This window comes from Malaya genurostris, chromosome 1 (assembly GCF_030247185.1).
Source record: "Malaya genurostris strain Urasoe2022 chromosome 1, Malgen_1.1, whole genome shotgun sequence".
NCBI classification, from domain to species: Eukaryota; Metazoa; Arthropoda; class Insecta; order Diptera; family Culicidae; genus Malaya; species Malaya genurostris.
The window spans coordinates 91,273,382-91,298,261 of record NC_080570.1 but is presented as its reverse complement, the minus strand read 5'-3'; the positions used below and the strand labels follow the sequence as shown (position 1 = coordinate 91,298,261).

Genomic DNA, 24,880 nt, shown 5'->3' with positions numbered 1-24,880 from the left:
GGGGAGGGCAATACATTTTGGACAGGGCTGTAAAAAGCTGATTGGAACCCTTTCCCCACCAAAATGTAATATAAGGAAACTATAAGGATATTACTATTAATATTATATTTCCTGCAGTACTGCGACGAAAGAAGAGCATAATTACTATTATTACTGCGACATCAACTATTCATCTGTAAGTAACAGAAACTTTGTGTCTGCCTAGCGATTTATGTTGAGCTGCTAGGTTACATAACAGTTCAACATAAACTGTTATGTACTGACGACTCGAAGACGAAACATAAATTATAGAAATCGGTTATGTGCCCTATGCACAAAATAGGTTCACCCCTAAATCACAGACTAACAGACATGACAGTATGAGTAAATTATTATAAAAATAATTTTTCGTGATGTACTAGTTCCATCTACATTGTACTGCGCGAAATATTTACTATCTGTACATCCCTTGTGTTATGTAAAAGTTTTTTTACTAGTTGGTTTCCCCTCGTTTGTCAACACCGATCAGCTGCTTGCAGGGATGCCTGATTTTATCAAAATATTCGAAAATGAATCGAAATGAATAAATTATTGGATTACGTTGATAATATATTTAACTTATTCGCGATGTTGGAAGGTAACCATTTATTTGACTCAACGTTGTTCATATAGATCTATTTTTTATTGTGTTGGTAGTTTTCACCTGAAATTGAGTGGCGGCAGACCAGAAGCAAGTAAATATTGTAACAAAACGGGTTCGATTTTGAATTGCGTTGGAGGATGAGAAGTAGGCACAATTATGTATATAGTTTTGGCAATATGTATTAAATATGTATCCTGCATGAAATTCGCATGGACGTATACAAATCAATACATTAAAGGTAATTCTGTATGAATGGCAACTCTGTTGGTAAATGGAAAAAATAAACACAGTCTAGATGACAGACAGAATGTTTTTGATAGGGTAACGTGGCGCCATCATGACACATGTGAGTACTGTCCCAAATAAAGGAATATTCGAAATGATCGTTAAAATAATTGAAGAATCTAATTTGAGTGTCCTGTCTGTTAGTCTGTGCCTAAATGACCAAGTTTATTTGGTTATCGACTATCCAAATCTGCAAACCCGATAAACCTGATAAGTTTATGTGATATTGACATTTTTATAGTAATCACATTGTATATTCTAAACCGGAAGTCGGATCTGACTAAAAAGCAAAGTGTTTATAGGATAGGATCTTATCTTTCATTTGAATCTTAGATTTAATTTGAATCTTAGATCGGTTCAGTCATCTACGAGAAAAATGACGTTATTTCAACTTCGTTTCACAGACCATTCTTTAGTTCCGGAACCAGAGGTCGGATCCAAATGAAATTCAGGATCCTTGTTTGGAAGTATAACAGTTCGGCTGAAAAGTTCGTATCGTTTAATAGAAACACACATTTTTTTGCCAAAATTCGTTTTTATTATTCAACATAATTGCCATCTGAGGCGATACAGCGATTATAGCGATCTTCCAACTTTTCGATACCATTTTTGTAGTACGATTTGTCCTTTGCCTCAAAATAGGCCTCAGTTTCAGCGATTACCTATTCATTGCTTCTAAATTTTTTACCAGCGAGCATTCTCTTGAGGTCTGAGAACAGGAAAAAGTCACTGGGGCCAAATCTGGAGAATACGGTGGATGAGGGAGCAATTCTAAGCGCAATTCGTTCAATTTCAGCATGGTTTTCATCGACTTGTGACACGGTGCATTGTCTTGATGAAACAAAACTTTTTTCTTCTTCAAATGAGGCCGTTTTTTGAAATTTCGTCCTTATAACGCTCTAATAACTTTATATAATAGTCACTGTTGATGGTTTTTCCCTTTTCAAGGTAGTCGATGAAAATTATACCATGCGAATCCCAAAATACAGACGCCATAACCGACGACACGACCTGCCACTCGTCTATCGAAACTGTATCGCAAATTTAACTACCCCTCAGTAACTGATAATGTCAAAATGAAATCGTTGGAAAAACGATTGAAACTGGCAACACAAGATGATTTTGAATAACAGTTATATCACCTTGGTTACTGCATATTGAAGACTTGAGAAATGTAAACAAATACTAACTACCTCGAAGGGATTAGTTGCAAACGTACGCCAGTATTCGTTGAAAAATTCGAAATTATAATGAGTGTTTATTGACACTCTCAAAGTTACGTTCATAAATGAGTGCGTTCAATGCCATTATCCGTGTTGCTAGTTGCGATTTTTGACAACTCGACATGATATCGTACATGATATCCCGGATATCATGCCAAAATGATAATACGCGTTGACATCAAATTGTATGGGATATCAAGTGATATCGCACATGATATCATCGGATATCAAGTATATCCGTATATCACTTGATATCAGCGCTAATGTGAACATACTATTATGTGCGTTTACTCACTTTCACGATTATGATTTTGATGTTTTTTAAATGTTTGTCTGTTTTCTCGATGAATCGATGTATGATGTTTATCGTCACATTTATAGCAACCTTTATTTCGACAATTTTCTGCAGTGTGATTTGACTTTGACAGTTGAAGTATAAAGCAAATCGTTTAATTAATTTCACGTTCTCTTCTAAAGATTTTCGCTCGAAACGATAACATTTTCCATCAAAATGTTCTGCACCACAGGCAATACATCCTGGAGTATCAGCTCTAATAGTCATCGTTATGACTTCTGGTGTGTACTATTTGTGATGTGATTTTTGTTCTGTTGTTATTTTGCGCTTTTTACCTTTTTTTTATAAATATAAAAAACTAGCGGACCCCTGCACACTTCGTAGCGCAATAATATTAGATTAGATGTAGAAAATCAAAACTACTCATCAATTTTAATGATTATTGACGAAAAATATCATTATAATGCTCTATGATAGTGACTCCAACCTTTTTATATCGCGAACAACAGTACAAAATATAAAAAAAAAAACGATGGTTTGCCGAAACACAAACAGGCAGCGTACAATTTACTATCTGAAAAAACTCTAAATTCACGCTACAGACTCATAACGATTATTGACGGTAACAGGAAAGTTAAACGGATAAAGCTGTTTTTGTCGTGAATACGACTTACTTTACTATGGGGCGCCTTTTCAAAATTTACCCTCTGAGGGAGTGATAAGTTTTTGATCGTGAATATCTTTTGTTGTATCTAACGAATCCACATAATTTTTGCTACATGCCATCGGAAATATGATCACAATTTTATGATAAAATTTACAGTTGTGATAAAACTTTCAGTTGTGTCGAAATTTTTCAACTTAAACGTGTATAGCAAAAGCATTGGAGTATTTCAATAGTACACTATTGTAAAAATCGGTCTCATTTGACCCATGTCAACACCAGCCAATCAGAACGCGTTCTGGGGAAGAGAACAAAATATCTGCTGCTATACAAAAAATCGTTCGAGAAAAATGTTCCGAACAGTGCTTAATATCGTAGTGAGTTTTACAATTTGGTCCTTCTGAATGCCAGAAATGAATCCCGTACAGCATCCTAATAGTTTCTTTCAATGAAATGCAAATCCAAAATGAAATAATCTACATTAAAATTCTGTATGCGGCTATTTTTATAGCCGTTAGGACCGTCCATTAGTGAACAAACTACAAACGAAATCACGTAAGAAGAAACCTCTAAACTAAAATTGGATCAGTTTGAATTCTATCGCCACTGCGAGCAGATGTATTGTGTGTCGTTTACAAAACTAGTTTCGCTTCCGACAAGAGCGATTACGTCATTGTCAGTTGTTTGCATTGGTGAAAAAACAACGAAAAGATGATAATGGTGGGGAGCATCACACAAAATCAGCCGTTCTAATGGCTCTAAAAGTTTTCTAAAGAACTATTAGGATTTCTTGCTCACAAATCGAAGGTAAAAAACCTCAGTTTAGTGCAAATATAGAACAGTTTGATTAGATTTGTGCACTTTTCGCTGTGTGAAATTCACAGTAATCGATGTCAAGTGAAGCCTTCTTTGTTTTTGCGTAAAATATGAAAATGAGAAATGCTTGCATAATTCATACAATTGATCAACTAATTGATATTCGGAAGTGTTAAGGAACATGTCAGTCAGTTTTCGTATTCACGACATCCAGTTATGTCTCTGACATTACCCACCCGCCTTTTTTCAAAGGCGAATCTAACATTGACAGCAAATGGAGTAAAACATCGATGAATGTTACGACTTTGGTTTCAAATTGTATTTAGAACTTATCGTATATTCTCAGAACAGTTTATGATTAGATGGATTGCTGGTTTATCTTTAAAAGGCATGCAAATTTTACCACTTTTCTTCTATATCCACTGAATAAATCAACAAAATAAAAGTTTCGCCCTTAATCTATTTGTTTACTTTTACACTGAAAATAATTTGCACGCTAGCATCATGTGCAAAGCATTTGGTCTATCACTGCCTGTAGAACACATGAAATCCATGAAAATACACACTTAACTCATAATATGAGTGTAAAAACATATTTAGTGGAAATCATTCTACGTTTATATGAAATGCACTTAAAAACGATAAGATATATCGTTACCTCTAGATCATATATGCATTTCATTTGAATGTAACATTGTCTTTCACATAGATTTCAATTGAAACAGAGTTGACCGATTCAAGTGTTTTGCACATACATTTGTGCTGTAGTCATTTCCTCTAGAAAATGAAGTGTTTAACACATGTAGTTCGATTCAATAGCAAAACACATCACGTCCAAAGGAAAAAACACCAAAGCTAAGTGAAAAATAATCCAATCTCGCATCTTAGTGAATTTGCACATAAAATCTTGAAACGAATCGCTTTGGTTATGTATTGAAGTGAAAAAGCATATTAAATTGAAGTGGTGTTTACATATGAATCGATCGTGCAAATTTTTATCAGTGTATGCTTCCTGTGTGAATTATAAAGATACGCCCTTGCGCATTGTTCGTGAAATTGGCTGTTGCCTTTGACCAGCGTTGTCAGATCTGCGGAAATCTCCGTAGACACGGATTCGAAAATTTTGTACTGATGTAGGGATCCGCAAATAAAATCAACGAAAATTGAACTATTTCTACGAATATCTACGGAAATTGGTATTTTTATATGGAAAACTACGGAAACTGTTTGCCTGGCGTCCCGGAAAAAAGTTGTTACCTGTTTGCACCACTGAAGTTTCTGAGGAAAATGTCAATCTACGGAAATGACATTACAGCTATCTGGCATCGCTGTCTTTGACAATAACGAGTTTAGTGTAAGCTTTGTGCAATATTTGCCAGTTTAAACATTTCACATAGTTTTATTTTGCAGGATTCGTGCGTAAGATGGATGACTCTAATGAAATAATTGATCTTTGTGATATAAAATCAGAAGACACTAGTGACACCATACCATTTGATGACAATGCTCATACGTCTTCTGCATTGACAAAAGAACAAGATTGTAATCATAACTACACTGAGCAGTGGGTTAATTGTCAGCAAATATCTGAGGATAACATAACTCTGAACATAGAAGAGCAGAATGTTGTGATTCCATCATTTTTCAATAGTGAAAATAGCGTTTGCCTCCAATTCAATGACTCCGTAATACCATCTGATGTTACCGGGCTCATAAATAAGGACAGTTTTATAAAATTAATCAATAATTTGGTAATTTATGCTATCAACAAATTCACAGAAACTAACCTACTCGACAAAGTTTTGTCAGTTTCCCCTGATATTGATCCACAGATAAATTACCGTATTAGCATAGGATTTCAGAATATCTATGAAAGATGCGTAGTACTATTTTACGAGGCTTTGATGGATTTGACAGAGATTTTTGCACAATTTACAGTATCAACCCGAGATATTGTCGTATTGTGGATTTACAATATGGTAGAGGATATGTGCAAAGCACACATCATAGATGGAACGTTTTTACGTAGGGAACGTTATTTAGAGACTATCATGAACGATTTTCGTGAAGGACAGCGAACAACGCCACTACCAGAAAACATTTTTTTTGACATTTATCAAAAATCGTTACCTACATCTGTTGAAGTATCAAATGGACGTCTATCAAAGGAATTCAGAAAAAGAAGAAAACGGCAACTTGGTACCAAAAAGAAATAATTCAATAGTTTATTATGAAAACACTGTTGCCTCATAATGATTTTCAGATATCGAGCTCAAAAATAATAAATATGCAGTTTCGTCTGACAAATTAATATCCATCGGAAAATTATTTCATGTTTCCATACATCAAATTGAATATGAGAAATTTGTGCCAAAAATAAAATGTTTCTACAAAAGATTAGACCAGTATTTACATTGAGTTTTTAAAAAAAATAATATGGTTGTTTTTCCCATCTGAGAACAATCTATCTGAAGCAAATATTTTTACATTTATTCTTACTGCTTATTTAACATAAATTCGATTTACTTCTAAATTTATAAATTTTGGCCCATCAATTATGTTTTCGCTTGCAAAACAATGTTGGTACTACATTCCGACGTGACAATTCAGTCGCTGTTACATTCGTTGTCGATAGTTACCTTTGACGTTTTGTGCTTCTGCGTGTGTTAACCTATTCCAAGACAAAGTACCTGGCAGCTGCCTAAAGAAAAATATGTAGTAAATATCAAGATACAATATTAATAATAAATATATGGTATAAAAAGTTTATTCTGAATTTCGTTCGAATCGAAATATTCCGAACGAATGCGAAATTTGGATTCTGTTCTTGATCGAATTCGTATTTTCCATACAAAAACATTATTCGATCGAAATACAGAATGCAAATTTTTACATTCGAACGGCATAATCCGATTCGATGGAAATATAGAATAGGGTGATTATCAGTTCCAGTATTAACCTTTTGGAACAATGTGTTAACGAATAATATTAAAAATGACATTTGTATTGTTCGCCGGAGCACATGTGTATGTTTACACTTGCAAATAACATAAATCCTGGAGTTAAGTAGACATTAGCTGAACATAATTTCGATTATCGAACACGTTTACAGAGCAAGTTATTTGTACATCGACAAATGGATACAAACATTACAGAGAGACTTTAAATCTCTTGTCTCTGCACCTGTGGCAACGGTTATCATGACATCGAGCATGTCGTGTGGTCGCGCGTGTAGGATCGCGACGCAAGGTCGAAGCTACTGGAATCCCTTAAGGCCCGAGGTAGACCATCTGAGGTTCCGGTTCGGTATGTTTTGGTGAGTCGGGATAGTTCATATATGCTTCTCATTTACCATTACCTAAAATACAAGTGTAATCTATTATACCTCGCTCAGAAAGTATAACCTCCACCTACAGGCTCGACACTAACATCCGCCCGATTCTTTCGATCCCCGTCCCTGTTCACCATCTTCATCGGAAATAACAAGATCTTTTTTTTGTCACTAACTTTTTCGTCCCCCCTTCCCCTGTCTTTTCACCATCTCCATTACAACTAATTAGATCTCTGTCGTTTTTAGACATCTTGTTTCCACACCCCCTTTATACCCCGTTTTCCACAATATTTACTTCTCTTTCATTCTCTTATGTTACATCACCGCCCCCGGAAGACCGTTGCATGCGGGCCACACACCGGGCCTTCGTAGCCTGGCACTGTTTCCCACGGACCCACACGGACCGAAGGATGCGGCCAACATAGATATTTACCAACACCATCTGGAAGACTCCATGCTATATTCAATTCACCGGCCACTGCCGCTCGCCAGCTGAAATCTGAATTTTCGAGAATCCGCGAATCCGATACAAAATTACTTAATGATACTATTCTAGTTTTAAGTTAGTCGTTAATTATTATTAGAAAATACCCTTGGCATCTTAGAGCTTGAGCAGTGTCTTAAAATTATATTATATTATTGAATATGAAAATATGATTTTAGGTTAGATGCATCATAAATCTAATGAGTATGAGTATTTTCTTCTCATGCAAAGAAATAGAGCTTGTTTAAAATAACAAACTCTATTAGTAGATTTATGTCGGTTTAATTCTGCTTTACCTTTATGTTAGGAGAAAAAAAAAGATTTATTCTATCTTTGACCTTATTTATGTAATGATAAAACAAAATTGAAATGTTCAAATGAACAGTATAAGTACTTATAAAGCAGAGCAATTTTTCCACCCGTCAATGACCAGAAAATTTGGCGCGCGTTTCATGCATGAAATTTTATTTGAATACTAGCTGACCCGTCGAACTTCGTCTCGCCCAAAAACTATTTGTTCGCATTTATGTGTTCGAAGAGCAGAATGGTCAAACGACTAAGTGGTTAACGTTTTTCTCCAATATTTTGCTGATTACTTAACTGCTGATTACAATCAAAGGAATTCGACACACATTCGCTTTAGCCCAAAAAAAGAAACATCACTCAAAATTAATGTGAACATGTGTACAGCTTTTAAGCATCGATAATGTTTTCTAAAAACTTGTTCTGTACGTTCAAGTTGCCAAAAAGTACCACACGTACTTTAGAGTTCTAATAAAGTGGATATTTTTAGATACGAAGGAACTTCTGGTGCCTTGGAGAGACGACGCTTACATTTTAAGTTGATATTGAACTTACCAATTTTAGCATTCTTCTCAGCAAGAATGGCTTTTATCGTATCAAAGAACGCTCTCTAGCAACTCTTCACACGATTCAATCAGTGCCATCAAAGAGAGACGAATATCATCTCAGTAACAAAACACCTAGCAAAGCAAAGTCCTGGCATTACATTCCTTTTGTGGAATTTGGCCTTTCTGTTTCAACAAACTTCGCAGCCGATTCTTAGTGTACAGAATCATTGCATGGCTAGTACTATGGATCCTACTGACACTAAGAATCCTTCCAGGTCGGGGCTCGAACATACGACAACTGGCTTGTAAGACCAGCGTCCTATGCATTGAACCGCCAACCCGGGGCGCACACCTGCATGGTCCATTTAACACAGAATGGACACCAGTTCGAAAACGATTTTCTCTCGACATTTTCTGAACATCACGGGTTAGCACGTTGAGGTAGGGATTCGCTCTGAAGCAATTCTCGAAATGGAGATGGAGCGAAATAATGTAGAAAAAATCTTTCACGGTTCATGCATTGAGAGGCAGAGAGTTCTTGTAGCATCATCTACCAGATTAACGATGTTGTATACAATTTAGAGAAATAGTATCAATCCATCTTGAATATTGATATCTAATTACCACTTATTATGTGCGCTTCGTGTAATCTAAATCATTCGAAAGCAAAATTCATAAAAATCTCTTAGTTTGACTTCAGCGCTTCTAGAGCACAAACTTTTTGTTGATTCCCAATGACCAATAGTATTCATCTGACTCCATTACACACATTCAGGAATTCCACTAGTCATTTAGTAGGCAACAATGTTGATACCCAATTAAGCACGTGGCTCGGAATGACGAACCACATGAATCAAGCATGCACTTCACACAAATCAACTCGTTGCGCGCCAAAAGATTCTTTCAACGATCTAGTATTCCTTTCTTCGACGGCCAAACACTTATGCAACTCGTTATGCGCCAAACACCTATCAATGATCTAGCAATCATTGGCGACTTTTCCGGTGGAAAATTCCATTGTCCATACAAAATAACTTTATTGGTTTTTCCCACTTTTCCGGTAAGTTTTCCTAATTTTTTTGATGTACGAACCCGATGGGGGTAAAAACTGATCAAACAAAAAAAAAAGCATCTCAATCCGTCCATCCGTTTTTACGTGATGCGATTACAAAGAATGATCTCTGCATTTTTATATATATAGATTTATTTTATTGGTGAATTCCAACAATTCAAGCTTAAGTATTGATAATTAATAATATTAGATACTGCACTCAACTACAAATAAAGGGCACTGACTCATTGGATACTATAAAAAGTAATATACCAGGGCTTGATTGTGGTGTGTAAATATTCGGAATATTATAAATGCGAGTGCTAAAAATGGTAGTGCTAAAATACATAAATCGAGATAAAAATATTTATTTAGTATTTTGAAAAAAAAAAATTGAACAAACAAAAGTGTAAGTTGATATATTAATCACTCTAAGTTACGATTTACGATTTAAATGTTTGTTGCATCAGAAAATAAGCAGTAATTTTTGGTAGGACCATAAGACCTTTCAAGTGATTCTAAGATTGGGAATAACAGTTATGGTTCCAGTAGAATCTAAGTTTGTGGAAATCGGTCAAACCATCCTTGAGCAAAGTGAGTGAGATCCATTTTGGTATATATGACCACTATTTCAGGAACTTCCGGAACCGGATACCGGGAACCAGGATAGCCGGAATCGATTTGTTTGCCTACTGATAATGACTATCGTTTTGTGTAGTTTTGATACCAGTTTAGAAAATTTTTTACGTGTTTTGTTTCGCCGGTTTAAGTGACGGTGTACAATATTGAACACACTTCACCCTATAACTCCAGAACCGGAAGTCGGATCCGGATGAAATTCAGGAATTCCGTATGGTACTACGAGACCTTTCATTTGAATCTAATTTTGTCAAAATCGGTTCAGCCATCCCCGAGAAAACCTAGTGAGATTATTTGACACACACACACACACACACACACACACACACACACACACACACACATACACACACACACACACACACACACACACACACACACACACACACACACACACAGACATTGCTCAGCTCGATGAACTGAGTCGAATGATATATGACACGTGGCCCTCCGGGCCAATTTTCACTAGTCGGTTTTTCAAGTGATTGCATAACCTTTCTATATGGGAAAGGCAAAACAAAAGCTGACAACTAGTCCATTGCTTTCGGGGCACATCACATCTGAAAACATGGTGTCAGAAGTACACTACACTTTCCATAAAAATTATCGTACGAGCATAGTACGGAAAATTATTATAAAGTAATTAGTCGGTATTACGACGGAAATGATAACAAACCGGATCCAGTGAAAGTAGCGTTACTAAAACAATTCTTGGGATTAGATGCAGTGAAATTGCTTAATACACTGTTACCAGTGAAAGGACAAATCACACCGGTGGCGATTTTTCTGCTTTAGAAGCATTTTGTTTACCGTAGATAAACGAAACGTATGAGATATTCGTTTCATAAACTAAATTTGTGAGAAGATTGTAAAAATTGGTAAAAACGTGTAATTCTATGAAAGATGCGTTGATTAGAGACTGAATCGTAATCGGAATACAATCCGATGAAGCAAGGAAATTCTAATTGAAAATAAGGAAGACGCAATCGATATGCGTCGTTAACAAAAGTTTTTAGATTAGTGAAAAAACGTTTACATAACACAAGGGGTGTACCGATAGTAAATAGTTAGCGCAGCGCAGGTGAAGTTAGTGTCCCACGAAAACTGATTTTTATAAGGATTTACTCATAGTGTTATGTCTATTAGTCTGTGATAAAACGACAATATACTTTGATTTGAAATGAAATAAAATCTCAGATCTACCTGTTAGTCGTGTTCTGCTTTCCACAGGTACTCGACGTGAAGCTCCAACGATTTCTAGGTTTCAGGATTCTAGAATCGCTATCTCTTCTTTTTTTGTTAATCTAACGTCGTGGTCTTCGCTGAGCTTGGACACGACCTGCCACTCGCCTATCAAAACTGTATCGCAAATTTAACTACCCCTCAGTAACTGGTAATGTCAAAATGAAATTATCTGAAAAACTATTAAAACTAGCAACACAAGTTGATCAATTATTAGTTTTGAATAGAGGCGTGAAAAACAGCTCATTTTGGTGAACAGCTCCGAACCGATCAGCTCACCAAAGTGAATCGATTCGATGTATCAGCTCATCAGCTCTTTCAGTTTGAACTTAAGGTTCATTTTGTGCGCCGCTTTTCTTATGCACCGGTTTTCTTTCATATGCATGATCGAAATTGAATCATTGATTTGCAATGATGCAATGAATGCAATGCGAATTAGTTTATCTTTAATTGATGTCGACTAAATTGAATCTCTTAAAGAGCCGAAGATCCGATCAGTTCGTAGCGTGTTCCCTTCGTCATAATGCAGTGAACTGGGTAGCAAATGAGTGAGCTGATGAGCTGCGGTTCTTTTGAAAAGAGCTGTGAGCTGTCAGCTCACTTCAATGATTCGATTCACTGGAACAGCTCAGGAGCGAATTGCCCATCTCTAGTTTTGAATAACAGTTACCAAAACCTTGGTTACTGCATGTTGAAGACTTGAAGAAAAAAAAACAAAACAAACTGCCTCGAGAGGAAGATCCTTATTTCGCGGCAAGTTTCAAATTTTGCATCATCATCACGCGTTAGATTAGTAGATCGATAAGCTCAGCTAGGGCTTGAGCATACGAAAAATTTCTTTTAATACCAGCGCAATCGGGTTGCCGTATGCGACTAAGAACTTTTGCATTGGGTACTGCGTTGTTGGTACGACGCAACGTTTCAATATCCACCGATGCTACTTAAATAGTTTAACGTAATCAGACTTAGATCTATGACGGCTCTCCGCTATGTACACAAGTTACAAAATGGTAACAAACTCTGCAATCATTAAATTCGTCATATCACCCAAGCTATGTGTAAAACGCCCCATAGATCCGAGAAGGATCCAAAGGATGCTAAGCGTCTGAAGCCAAGTGATGTACAGGTAAACGACCGTTTGCTGAGTAACAACCAATACACTGATCTGCCAGTTGATGTCGAAGAGGAACTGCAGAAGAAGAAAAAAATGTCGCCTTTCTACCTGATGGGCTTCCCCCCAACTCTAAGCTCGGATTTCAACACGCTGATCAACAAAGGACTACAGGCAACAATCCGTTTATGTACTGAAGGCTACAAAATAACTGTTCCGGCTTTCAATCACTACAATTCAGTGGAATTGTAACTGAAGCAGAAATTGCCGCCAGCAAACGATATTGCCGCCAGCAAACCTATGAAGGTTGTACTTCGAGGACTACCCGACATGATGAAAGCTGAACTAAAGCAGGCACTGTCGGAGACTGGACTAAAGCCTGTGATGGTGTTTAAAATGAAACGACATAGCACGGACAAAAAGTATCGAGATCAACTGTACTTGATTCATCTGGAGAAGAGCTCCATCACCACGAGTCAACTGAAAACGATAAAATCGTTATTCCATATCCAATCCAAAAGATTCAGCCGCTGGATCACAAAAAGATTCTTCCTCCAAAATCTCTCCTGGGTGGGGCAATAATCAACCACAAGCAAAGGATGACTCTGGTGACTTATTCTTTGCTGAACAACTGATCGTCATTTTTGAAACAATGACAATAAAACTACGAAACTGCAGAACGCGGTTAGATCAAATCAACGCCTTAGGCAAATTCATCATCAAATATGCAATATAATGAGTTGGTTGTAGTGAATTGGAATGCTTGCTCACTCAGGAGCAAAACTGCTGAGTTATCTGACTTTCTTCAAGAGAAGAATGCCGATATTGCTATTTTAACTGAAACTCATCTTAAACCTGAAATTTCTATTTTTATTTCCAATTACAGGATTAACAGGCTCGATAGGACAACACCAGAGGAGAGGGAGTTGCCACCCAAGCAGCAAACATTAATCTAGCATTATATTTATTTACTCTTCTCGTAACGATTGTGTGATTGAAAAAGCGTATCTTGCTTGTATGATGTGCAACAAGTTTCGTGTCTGAAATGTTTCATAGCAGTAATATTTTCAAGCAGAAACCGGAAATGAAACTACTCAAATGAACTTATTGTAGAGTCAGTTGAAAAAACCGATGTGGAACATAATCCTTTCAGGTTTTGAGTTGGTTTCATAAGTAGTAATTCGAATGATTTTCACAACTGTTTCAGCCTTTAAATTGCAACTTATAGAAGCCATCGGAATTGAGATTACAACGACGATGGAACCCATCTTCATCATTGCAGCGTACTGCCCCAAACAAACCAATCTTCGAGATGGTACGTGTGCATCATTGAAGCGTGATCTGTCTCTGCTCACACGACGACAGAACAAATTCAACATTGCTGGGGACCCGACAACCGAAACGGATTAGTACTTGCCGAAGATTACGAAGCTGAACAGTACAATATCCTCACTCCGGATCAACCAACGCGACTTTGCAGATCGGGAGTTCATTCATTTTGGATATATTCATCAGTAACATCGCCATAGACAGCTCTCCGGTTGTCTTCAACGAGCTCTCTTCCGACCATTTTCCAGTAATATTGACGTTGGGATCTTCACCAGAAACAGTGCCTATTCAACCCCGTAGGAACTATTATCGCACCGACTGGGTCCAACTTATTAATATCGATTTGCCACTAGATTCCCCGATGGAAATCGATGCGGCCCTATCTTCAGCATCACAGTTCGCTTCTGGCAGGTTAGCTATTTGTTTCTTCCCCCTCTTGCTGATAACGTAGGGGTATGACCAACTGTTTATTTTTCTCAGTATCGCAATCTTCACGAAAAGAGAAGCACATCTCATTGAATTTTACATCACGAGCAATGAACACCTTCCTAGATGTGTGATCTTCAAGACGATATCCGTTCGGCGTGTACCCAATCATCTGTCTTTATACTCCTTAAAGCGTTCGAATACTTCCGATTTCTTACTAATTTGCTGTATATAGGCGAAGTGAGTAAAGTCTTCGATGAACGAGACAAAATATCTAGATCCGTCCCAAGCTGGAGGATCGATTGGTCCGCTAACGTCAGAATGCACCCGTTTTAACGGACGAGTGGCTCTCTCTCGAGGACTATAGAACGATTCTATGCATTGCTTACCTTGCACACACGTGTCGCAGAAACTAATTTGTTTCGGCTTCGGTTCAAGTCCTGTTGCCATTTCATGCTTGCCCAGGGTGTCTATGGCTCACATACTCACCTCCATCGTGCACCTCCAGGTTCACAGAACCATCGTTCATCTGAAGCTTTAGTTCGAGTTCGTAAAGATTCCGTTTCAATTGGACAACTGCAATTCCAGGTAAGTATACAACATGCTGCATTTCAAACCGCACACCATGTTTCGTGAAACCCTTCACGATAATACAGACTAACAGACATGACAGTATGAGTAAATTCTTATGAAAATAATTTTTCGTGATGCACTAGTTCCATCTATATTGTACTGCGCGAACTATTTACTATCTGTACACCCCTTGTGTTATGTAAAAGTTTTTTTACTTTTTGATTTCCCCTCGTTTGTCAACACCGATCAGCTGCTTGCAGGGATGCCTGACTTCATCAAAATATTTGAAAATGAATCGTCACAATAAATTATTGGATTACGTTGATAATATATTTAACTTTTTCGCGATGTTGGAAGCACAGACTAACAGACATGACAGTATGAGTAAATTTTTATAAAAATAATTTTTCGTGATGCACTAGTTCCACCTATATTATACTGCGCGAACTATTTACTATCTGTACACCCCTTGTGTTATGTAAAAGTTTTTTTACTAGTAGGTTTCCCCTCGTTTGTCAACACCGATCAGATGCTTGCAGGGATGCCTGATTTCATCAAAATATTTGAAAATGAATCGTCACAATAAATTATTGGATTTCGTTGATGATATATTTTACATTTTCGCGATGTTGGAAGGTAACCATTTATTTGACTCAACGTTGTTCATCTAGATTATTTTTTATTGTGTTGGTAGTTTTCACCCGAAATTAAGTGGCGGCAGACTAAAAGCAAGTAAATATTGCAACAAAACGGGTTCGATTTTGTATTACGTTGAAGGATGAGAAGTAGGCACAATTATGTATATAGTTTTGGCAATATGTATTAATTCTGTATCCTGCATGAAATTCGCATGGGCGTATACAAATCAATACATTACAGGTAATTCTGTATGAATGGCAACTCTGTTGGTAAATGAAAAAAATAAACAGTCTGGATGACAGACAGGATGTTTTTGATAGGGTATCGTGGCGCCATCATGACACATGTGAGTACTGTCCCAAATAAAGGAATATTCGAAATAACCATTAAAATAATTGAAGAATCTAATTTGAGTGTCCTGTCTGTTAGTCTGTGACGATACCTTCGTATTCGCCAACCAATGACACACCATCCTTGGCAACGTCAACAACAAACGGTTGTTTGTGCTTGTGCACCGATTGTAGGTATCCTATGTTGTTCACCATGTGGTCACTGCATCCAGAATCGACAATAAATATTGCATTATTTGTGTTCACGACTGGACTAGCTTCATAGCTTTCCATATGACCGGTTTTACCGCAACGATGGCATTTCCGGTAAACTTTCTGATACCGTTTTCGTTTATTGATCAGAGCAGCCCGAAAGCTGACCCAGAGTCGCCCAAACAACGTTTAATATGTTTGTTTTAGCAACCTGAGGTCGCTCTAGAGCGGACTCCAATCGTGTAGTTTCGCTCTGAAAATTTTTTCGGGTCGCACCACGCATCCAGCCGAGTTTGTTTATTTTATCTTTTTTTCATGAGTTGTTGTTTAGGGCGCGTAAAACGTGTTCGTTTTACTCGGAGTCAGAGTAGCCCGCGTCTAGGTTCAAAAACGAAAACGGTATGAGTTTCTTACTTCGACCTCCAACAAACGCAGCATGCTTTTCTTCAGATGAGTCCGCTCTATCAGCGCGTTTTGATTCCTCTCTTTGCAACCGTTGTGTCACGATCTCCAAAATCAGTTCTTTTTCATCAATATTTTCCAGAGCAGTTACTAAGGGATCATAACTGTCTGGAAGCGTCAGGAATAGCAGGGAAACCAGATTGTTTTCCTCCAGTTCTGCTCCTGCAGACTTGAGCTGTCGTACCAACTCGTCGAATGTCGAGAAGTGATTTCGCATAGGTGAGTCATTCTTCATTCGTAACCTTGACAGTTGCTTGCGTAATAGAGTCTGATTTGTCACAGATTTCTTTGCAAAACTGTCTTCTAACGCCTTTCACATTGCTTGAACACTTTCTTTGTCTTGGACGATTCCCAGGCATTCATGGCCGACAAATTCTACCAGCAACGATTTCGCTTTTCGGTCCATCTTCAAGAACTTGTTTCTCGGTTCACCTTCAGCAGGATTTTTTTTTCCGTAAGCGCTTCCGGAACTTCAGCAGCTTTCAGAAAGAGCTCGGAACCGTCAGTTTTCATAGTTGCTTCCGTTCAGCTGTGGGATTCCAGCACCGTTTCACCGTCACTGAAGAGCCCATAACCTAATGAAATGACCGGTCGGAATGAAAGATAAAAAACTGGTAAGAACAATTTATTTCTAGTGACCGTTTGCTTCGTGAGTCTTAATTGGAATGAATGAAAATTTTCATGTCAGCGATCGCTTCATTATTTCAAGGGTTGCTTCGCTTACAATTTCCAACAGAGATGCCATTTCGAAATCTGTGTTTCAACTTTAAAAATCTGTGTTGCAATCTGTTATATATATATGTATATATATATATATATATATATATATATATATATATATATATATATATATATATATATATATATATATATATATATATATATATATATATATATATATATATATATATATATATATATATATATAGATATATATATATATATATATATATATATATATATATATATATATATATATATATATATATATATATATATATATATATATATATATATATATATATATATATATATATATATATATATATATATATATATATATATATATATATATATATATACATATATATATATATATATATATATATATATATATATATATATATATATATATATATATATATATATATATATATATATATATATATATATATATATATATATATATATATATATCCCAAGTTAGTGTTACATACACATACATACTAGATCGCGTAAGCCTATTTTCAAATCCGAACCCGAATCGAAAATGAAAAAACCCGACCCGACCCGAACAAACATATTTTTTCTGTACCTGAACTCAACCAATACCCATCGGGTTCGAGTTAGGGTTGGGTTTCGGGCACAAATACCCTAAAACACATACACACACAGATACCACTTAACTTGATGATCTGATTGCATTTATACATTAAATTTTCTGGTGGAGTTTTCAAGCGATTGCATAGCCTTTCTGCGCGAAATAGGAAAAAAGACAAGTATAAGCAAAAATAGGCTTTACAGTATAAAATTGAAAAAGCCTTATGTATTGTAACATATGTTATATCCGTTATATCAAGACAGGATGCTCACAATTTCTTGATATTTTTAGTACGTTCAAGTGTATTGGCATGAATTTGAGACTCCAAATTATTTGTTTTAATATTATTTTAATTTTTATATATTGATCAACAACAATAATACGAAAGAAAGCTGTGAAGATGACATTAACTAAGGGATGTCATGTTCACCAAATCCTTATCTAATCATCCCTTATGAACAGTGAGTACATCAAAAATAAAAGATAGTTTGCTGTTGCTATAAATCTGAATTGTATTACCTGTTGATTAAGTATGCTTCTAAGCATGCGCTGGTTTTCCCCTTTGTATTGAAAGTCATGCTCTATTCCAGTAGGTTTCAATGTTTGCATTTCCTGTGTGTACATAATGAGAGGAAAATCTAGTCAGTCAGCAGGTATCTCTCGATTTGGTTGTATCCGTTCTGAAAATAAACTAAGTTAATTGACAGAAAACAAGACCGTCTCAGTTACTAATTGTTTTAACTGTTGCTGACTTTCTAATGACAGCAGTTTGTATTGAGTGTAGTAAAAGTTAAACCGCTTTTTAAGGATTTTGCGTAAAAGCAGTGCTTTTTCGAGTTTAGTTGGAGATGCGATTTTCACCAGCATTCGAAATTTCTGTAAAGAGTGCTCAGTAGCTGTGAAAATAAGTTCACTATTAATATCAGCAGTATTGGATTGGGATTTTCTTCAACCTCGTACTGTAAAGAAGCACCATGTAAGTATATAATTGAGCGCTCATCGACTCACAGTTTACATCCACCTCAAATTCTTATAATCGTTCGTGATTCACACTTCTATCTGAGCAGCTATCTTAAATAGCATTTTTCCTTCACTCATCAGAAGAAAATTCAGATACACTATTTAAATCATCAACAAATGTCGTTAGTACTTTGATTACTCATGTGCGATTTAGAAACCGTAGATAATTGTGGATAATGAAATTATTCACTGTTATACTAAGAATGTGTTAATTATTGATCAGAGATTGACGTATACAAATGTTTGGTTGGAATTCGTAATTAAAAAGGAAAACTAAAGAAAGTTGTTTAATGATTTAGAATTGTGTGGACATATCAAAGAAAATAGTCGGAATCAATGCCATCTACTCGACTATTTGCCTTTACGTTACAAAACGTTCCGTTTTCGACGACAAAGTTTTTTTTGGGTAATATCAGGACCGCTTTTACAGAAGGGCACGGTCTTAAGGGGCCCTTGACGGGACTAAAAAGAAATTTCATTCAGTTTGTTAGGGGCACAAAAATAAATCTTGCCGCGGACCCATTAAAACGTAAAAGTAATATACAATTTTTCTAACTTCAACCATTGGAGAGCATCTCGCACAATTTCCACAAGTTTAAATGTTGAGTTTCACTGGGATCGAAAAAATGTGGTCGGATAATGTTAAAGACGTTGCCACGATCATGTGAATGTGACTAAAGATTTCCCGGCTTTTTCCCTTTTCCACATTTTGATAAACTTGTTAGTCGTTTGATTGTGTAAATTAAAAACAAAACCTGTTTCAATCCACTTAGTGCACAGTGGTTTGAATCGATAAAAACTATAAAAAACACGAACTTAATTCACTAGCGCTAAACAGTTGATCCAATACACATAGTTTCTTCGGAGAACTTATTCACAAAAATATATCTTGTAATTTGATCATAATAAAAAATGTGCAAAGCCCACCATAATAAAAGTTCATTGCAACAACTTTTTTCCATTGAGAGATAGAAAAAAACGATGTTTTCTACAATGTTTTAGACTTTCTAACGAGGAAAACTTTGACGTAGAATCTGTAGTCTTACACAAAAAGTTTCGGATATATGAAGCATTTTCGTTTGACACTCCTTAAAATCCATTTTTGGTACGTTGATAAAGGTTGCTGTAATTCGCTTCATGCAACTCATTAATGTTCACCTCCTGCGAATGATTCAAGAACGGCGATAGCAAAGCATGTAATGCCTGAAGAGTTAAAAGCTATGCATAATATGTGTCTGCCTGAGCGACTCGCGGAAGAGAATAAATCTGGCTTGTTTTTGCTGGTTGCTATTCCGCCATTACTTATCATTGGAAATTTGCGCAACGATTGGGTTGGATGGATGAATAAAACTGAACTCGCATTCGGACGGGCCAAATTGCGTAATTCTACGATATCAAACACTGTTTGTATATAAACGATAATTAACACTTTTGCAAATTTTGCACTGCAAAAATTACACAAAGCCAAAATTTGCACTACACTGATGGTTTTAATTTCTGATATGCGAAGAAGCAATCTTTATAGTTCTTTAGATAACATTTGGAGCCATAAGGATGGCTGATTTTATATAATGGTTTTCATTGCCCATTTCTCGTTGTATTTTGCTCCAATGAAAACGACCAGCAGCAGGATAATGCGATCGATCTTCTATGAAGGAAAACTGGCTCTGTGACCTGAGCGTTTGAGGCTTTATAGTACGCAGAAGATCTGCTTTCATTGTCTCCTGCTCCTCCTGATGACCGAAGTCCAAATAAGAGCACGACCTGAATGTTTGAGGTTTTGTGCCACGCAGAAAGTCTGCTCTCATTACTAGCGGTGACTGCTGCCTCCGACGACCGAATTTCAAATGAGAGGACGACCTGAGCGTTTCACGCTTTATACTTGGTTTGTTCTTACTGATGTTTGTAGGAGAATTTCACCTCGACATCCAGTTCCGTCTATAGCAATATAAGAAATGATGAATTTGATTTTTTTTTGCATTTTTTTGCCTAAATATCTGTTTATTAATCTTAAACATGTGATCTGAATATCATATGTCTGTCAAAGGTGAGTCCTAGATAGATAACTTCGTCGGACCATTGGATGACCTCATCGCCGAATCGTATTCGGCATTCGTCTGATGAAACAAGTTTTGGAGATCTTGTATGTGGAAACACGACCTTTGTAAATAATGACAGTGTCATCAGCAAATTGTGACAGAACACCACCACTCGGAAAAGGTGGGATGTATGATGTAAAAATGTTGTATAGGATGGGATAGGATACTTCCTTAGGCTACACCAGCAGGAATAGTAAATCTTTCTGAAAGTGCATTGTTCAGAGAAACCTGGAATGCTCTATCTGCAAGATATTTTTAATAAGATACATCGGAAAATTATACCGATGCAGTTTAAACACCAGGCCATCGTGCCACACATTATCGAATGCCTGTTCAATATCCAATATGGCCATGGCAGTCGTTCTGGACACTGATTTGTTTTGATGGATGACGTTGTTTACCCTTGTGAGTTGGTGGATGGTGCATCTTCCTTTCCGGAACCCAAACTTTTCTTCCAGTAATATGTCCTGTTCATCTGCGATAGCAAGAATACGCATTTGTATTGATTTTCCAAACAGCTTGGATAGGGCAGAGAGTAAGCTGATGGACTGATAGCTCTTGGAAAAGGAAGGAATTTTCCCCGGTTTAAAATCTGGGATAACTTTAGCTAACTTCCACATTGAAGAGAAGTAGCCAAGCTCCCAGCACCTGTTAAAAATTTTAGCTAAAAAAACAAATGAGCGAATACTCAAATGTTTCAGCTCAATGTTGAAAGTGTTGTCAAACCGGGGGCCTTCATATTTTTGGATATTCGTATTCATTCGTAGTGACTCTACTCTCTACCAAGCTGTCTGATTGGTCAACCTCAGCTACGCTATCAGCTACGGCTCTTTAATGTGGAATAACATTATTGAGTTCTAAATTGTGAGAACACACAAACTGCTGGCCTAGCGCATTTGCCTTCTCTACTTGTGTGATCGTAATCTTCGGCAAGTACGAATCTATTTAGATTCTGTCTTTTGTTTCCCTACAGCGTGCTGTGCGTTCAGGTCCCTAGCAATGATGAATTTGATCTCGCTTCAATGATGCACACGTACCATTTCGAAGATTGTCTTGTTTAGGGCAGTACGCTGCAATGATGATGATGGGTCTCATAGTCGTAATCTCAATTCCGATGGCTTCTATAAGTTGCAATTTAAAGGCAGGCCGAAGCCTGTGCTGAACGGATCGTTTAATGGCAATGGCAACTCCCCATCCTCTGGTAGTTGTCTCTTCGAGCCTGTGAATTCTGTAATTGGAAATAGAAATGGAAAATTCAAAATTAAGATAAGTTTCAGTTAAAATAGCAATATCGGCATACTTTTTTTATTTAAAAGATATTTTATTCAGGCCTGTTTGCATACAAGCTTTACGTGGCCAATTGAGCTGAGTTTTTAGATATTTTTTTTTGTATTGGATCTCGTTGTCACCCTTTTTCTAGGGGGAGAGGAGCTTTCATTTCCCACCTGCGAGGATTGAGGAGCAGTTTGTTCGCGGTTCGTCTCGTCATCCATTGCCGCATCGGTGGTATTGTTGTTGATTTTGTTGCATAAATTGAGTGACATAACTCAAAATTGAGTGTCACACCACTCAAATTCATAAAATGTTCACATACTCTAAACTTCAGTTACCACCTTTCTACTCATTTTTGCGATAAGGGACGAAATTATCAAAACTTGAGTAATTTTTACTCACAATAAGAAAAAAATATTTTGTTCAAAATTTGAGTAAGTTCAACTCAAAATTTGAGTTCTTTGCTCTCAAAATGAAGAAATTTTTCTTCGTTAATTTTCATATACAATGTTATTCTTCTTTCTTTTGAATTCGCGAAATAGAGATCAAAACCGTTTCCTTTTGAACGGTTTGGAGTCTAAATTGAATTATTTTGATATTCTTATGTTGCGCTTTTCACTAAGCGCAATTGAAACCACAAAATATCTATGATTGACGTTGATTCATGTTTTCAAAACAGGATCTAGAAACGGCAATGGAAAACGACGTATTCTTGCATTCTTTATTTCGATATGAATATTCCGAGAATGAAAACGCACTGAACTGCAAGAAGTATTTTTTTCACTCAAATGTTTGAAAACTCAACGCTTACTCTAATGTATGAATAAATGCGAGAGAACTCATGGCAACGAGTTTATCTTACTCAAATCCATACTCAAATTTTGACATATTGTTCCAGTTTATGAATTTGAGTAATCGTAACTCAAACCATGAGTTATGTTCAAAGAGCGTGCTGTAGATGAGTCTTGTTGTACATTGTTTGGAGTTGCTGGTTGGTTGGATGGTAAGTTGTTAACTGCAATTGGTTTACTTTGTTCTATAGGGGATACGTTGAATGGTTTCGTTGAAGGGGGTGCTTCACTGTTGTTGGTGACTGTTACAGGTGAACTGGGGTTGCTTTGGGTTGGTGTGAAGGAAGCACCGTTGTGCTTTGGTGTGGTTGTCTCCTTGTCCAGTTTATCACATGGCTTACCGTAGTGAACAGCTTTTTGGCAATATTGACATGTGGCCATCTGATTGTCATAGGTAACAAGTGATTTGCACGGGATTCTTGTATCCTGACCGTCACATAAGAAGGTATAGGCCTCCTAAAGCGCATGCGTAACAAACGTACGTCATTTAGAATACCGGGGAAATAATTCTTCCACTTTTCTTTTTCGATAGAGCGAATCTCTCCGTATTGGGACATAGTTTTGCGAATATAAGGATCGATGACGCTTGAGGGAAGATCATGCACACGCACTTCTATAGCACTATCTTCTATATGTTATATACTGGAATGTTGTACTTGATATTTTCATGTTCCACCTAGTGCACATTATTATTGTCTCTTGCGAATTGAATTGCATCCAACTCTGTATAAAACTCGATTATTGGTCTTATTGGATTGAAGTAAATAAACACGTTTAATGCCACGATGCATTTGCTCCTTAAACAAACCTTCAAGTTCTCGTATCGAAGGTCGAATTTTGCTCTGCTTGAAGTCAACAATAATTGTATTCTTTCGTGTCGGTGGTAGCTTTTGTTCGTTTGGTTAACTCATTTTCGAGGTCTATTGTTCACTACACAATACTGTACTTGGTTTCTTCTGTCCCCAACGTAAGCAGTTTTGTTTTATCGACTGACTTGGATGAGATGTGAAAGCGAACTGGATATCGGCAATCTTCTATTGAAGACAGTCGGACAATTCAGCAGTTTTGCTTCCGAGTGAGCAAGTATTCCAATTCACTACAACCAACTTATTCTATTGCATATTCGATGATGAATTTGCCTAAGGCGTTGATTTGATCTAACCGCGTTTTGCAGTTTCGTAGTTTTGTCATTGTTTCAAAAATGACGATTCAGCAGAGAATAAGTCACCAGAGTCAGTCAGCAGAAAATAAGTCACCAGAGTCATTCTTGTGGTTGATTATTGGGATTGGAGGAAGAATCTTTTTGTGATCAAGCGATTGAATCTTTAGGATTGCTGTGAGGAAGTGGCGAAAAAGGCGTCATTATTTCCAAAACTTAAAAAAATGTTGTTTTGTTATTTATTAGTACTTCACGTTGTTGAAAATTATGTTTCTGGAGTACAGAGTAGAGATATTCGCGATAAAGTTTTGCCCATTCTTGTTCAGGGTAAATTCTGAAAAGGTGCTCCATAGTAAAGTAAGTCGTATTCACGACAAAACTAATTACGGGACATGTTTTATTCTGTTTGATTTTCGGAGTAGGAAGATATCAGTTTATGAAGATTGCACCGAATACTATTATTACATTCGCACTCCATGCTGCTGAGATTTTGCGGCATGTAATTGCAGATAGATAATGATATTCAGATGTCGGAAGTCCAACAGGCAATATTAATATGCAATGCAAATACAT

At 36.7% G+C, this 24,880-nt stretch overlaps 1 protein-coding gene and 1 long non-coding RNA gene across 4 annotated transcripts in view; one reads left to right on the top strand and one right to left on the bottom strand.

Annotated features, from left to right (window-relative positions):
• Positions 1-6,469: 6,469 nt before the first annotated feature.
• Positions 6,470-24,880, bottom strand: part of LOC131440704 (uncharacterized) — an 85,566-nt gene continuing 67,155 nt past the window's right edge. For both annotated transcript variants that reach the window (XR_009231434.1, XR_009231435.1), the window contains 2 exons: positions 18,426-18,518; positions 6,470-6,606 (listed from right to left, as the gene is read on the bottom strand). This is a non-coding gene — a long non-coding RNA (uncharacterized LOC131440704). The remainder of the gene's footprint in view (positions 6,607-18,425; positions 18,519-24,880) is intronic.
• LOC131440702 (histamine H2 receptor-like) overlaps positions 18,542-24,880 on the top strand; it is a 65,014-nt gene continuing 58,675 nt past the window's right edge. The window contains exon 1 of one of the 2 annotated variants that reach the window (XM_058612215.1): positions 18,542-18,882. The gene's annotated coding sequence lies outside the window, so the exon portion shown is untranslated. The remainder of the gene's footprint in view (positions 18,883-24,880) is intronic. The other variant, XM_058612217.1, reaches the window with a different exon arrangement.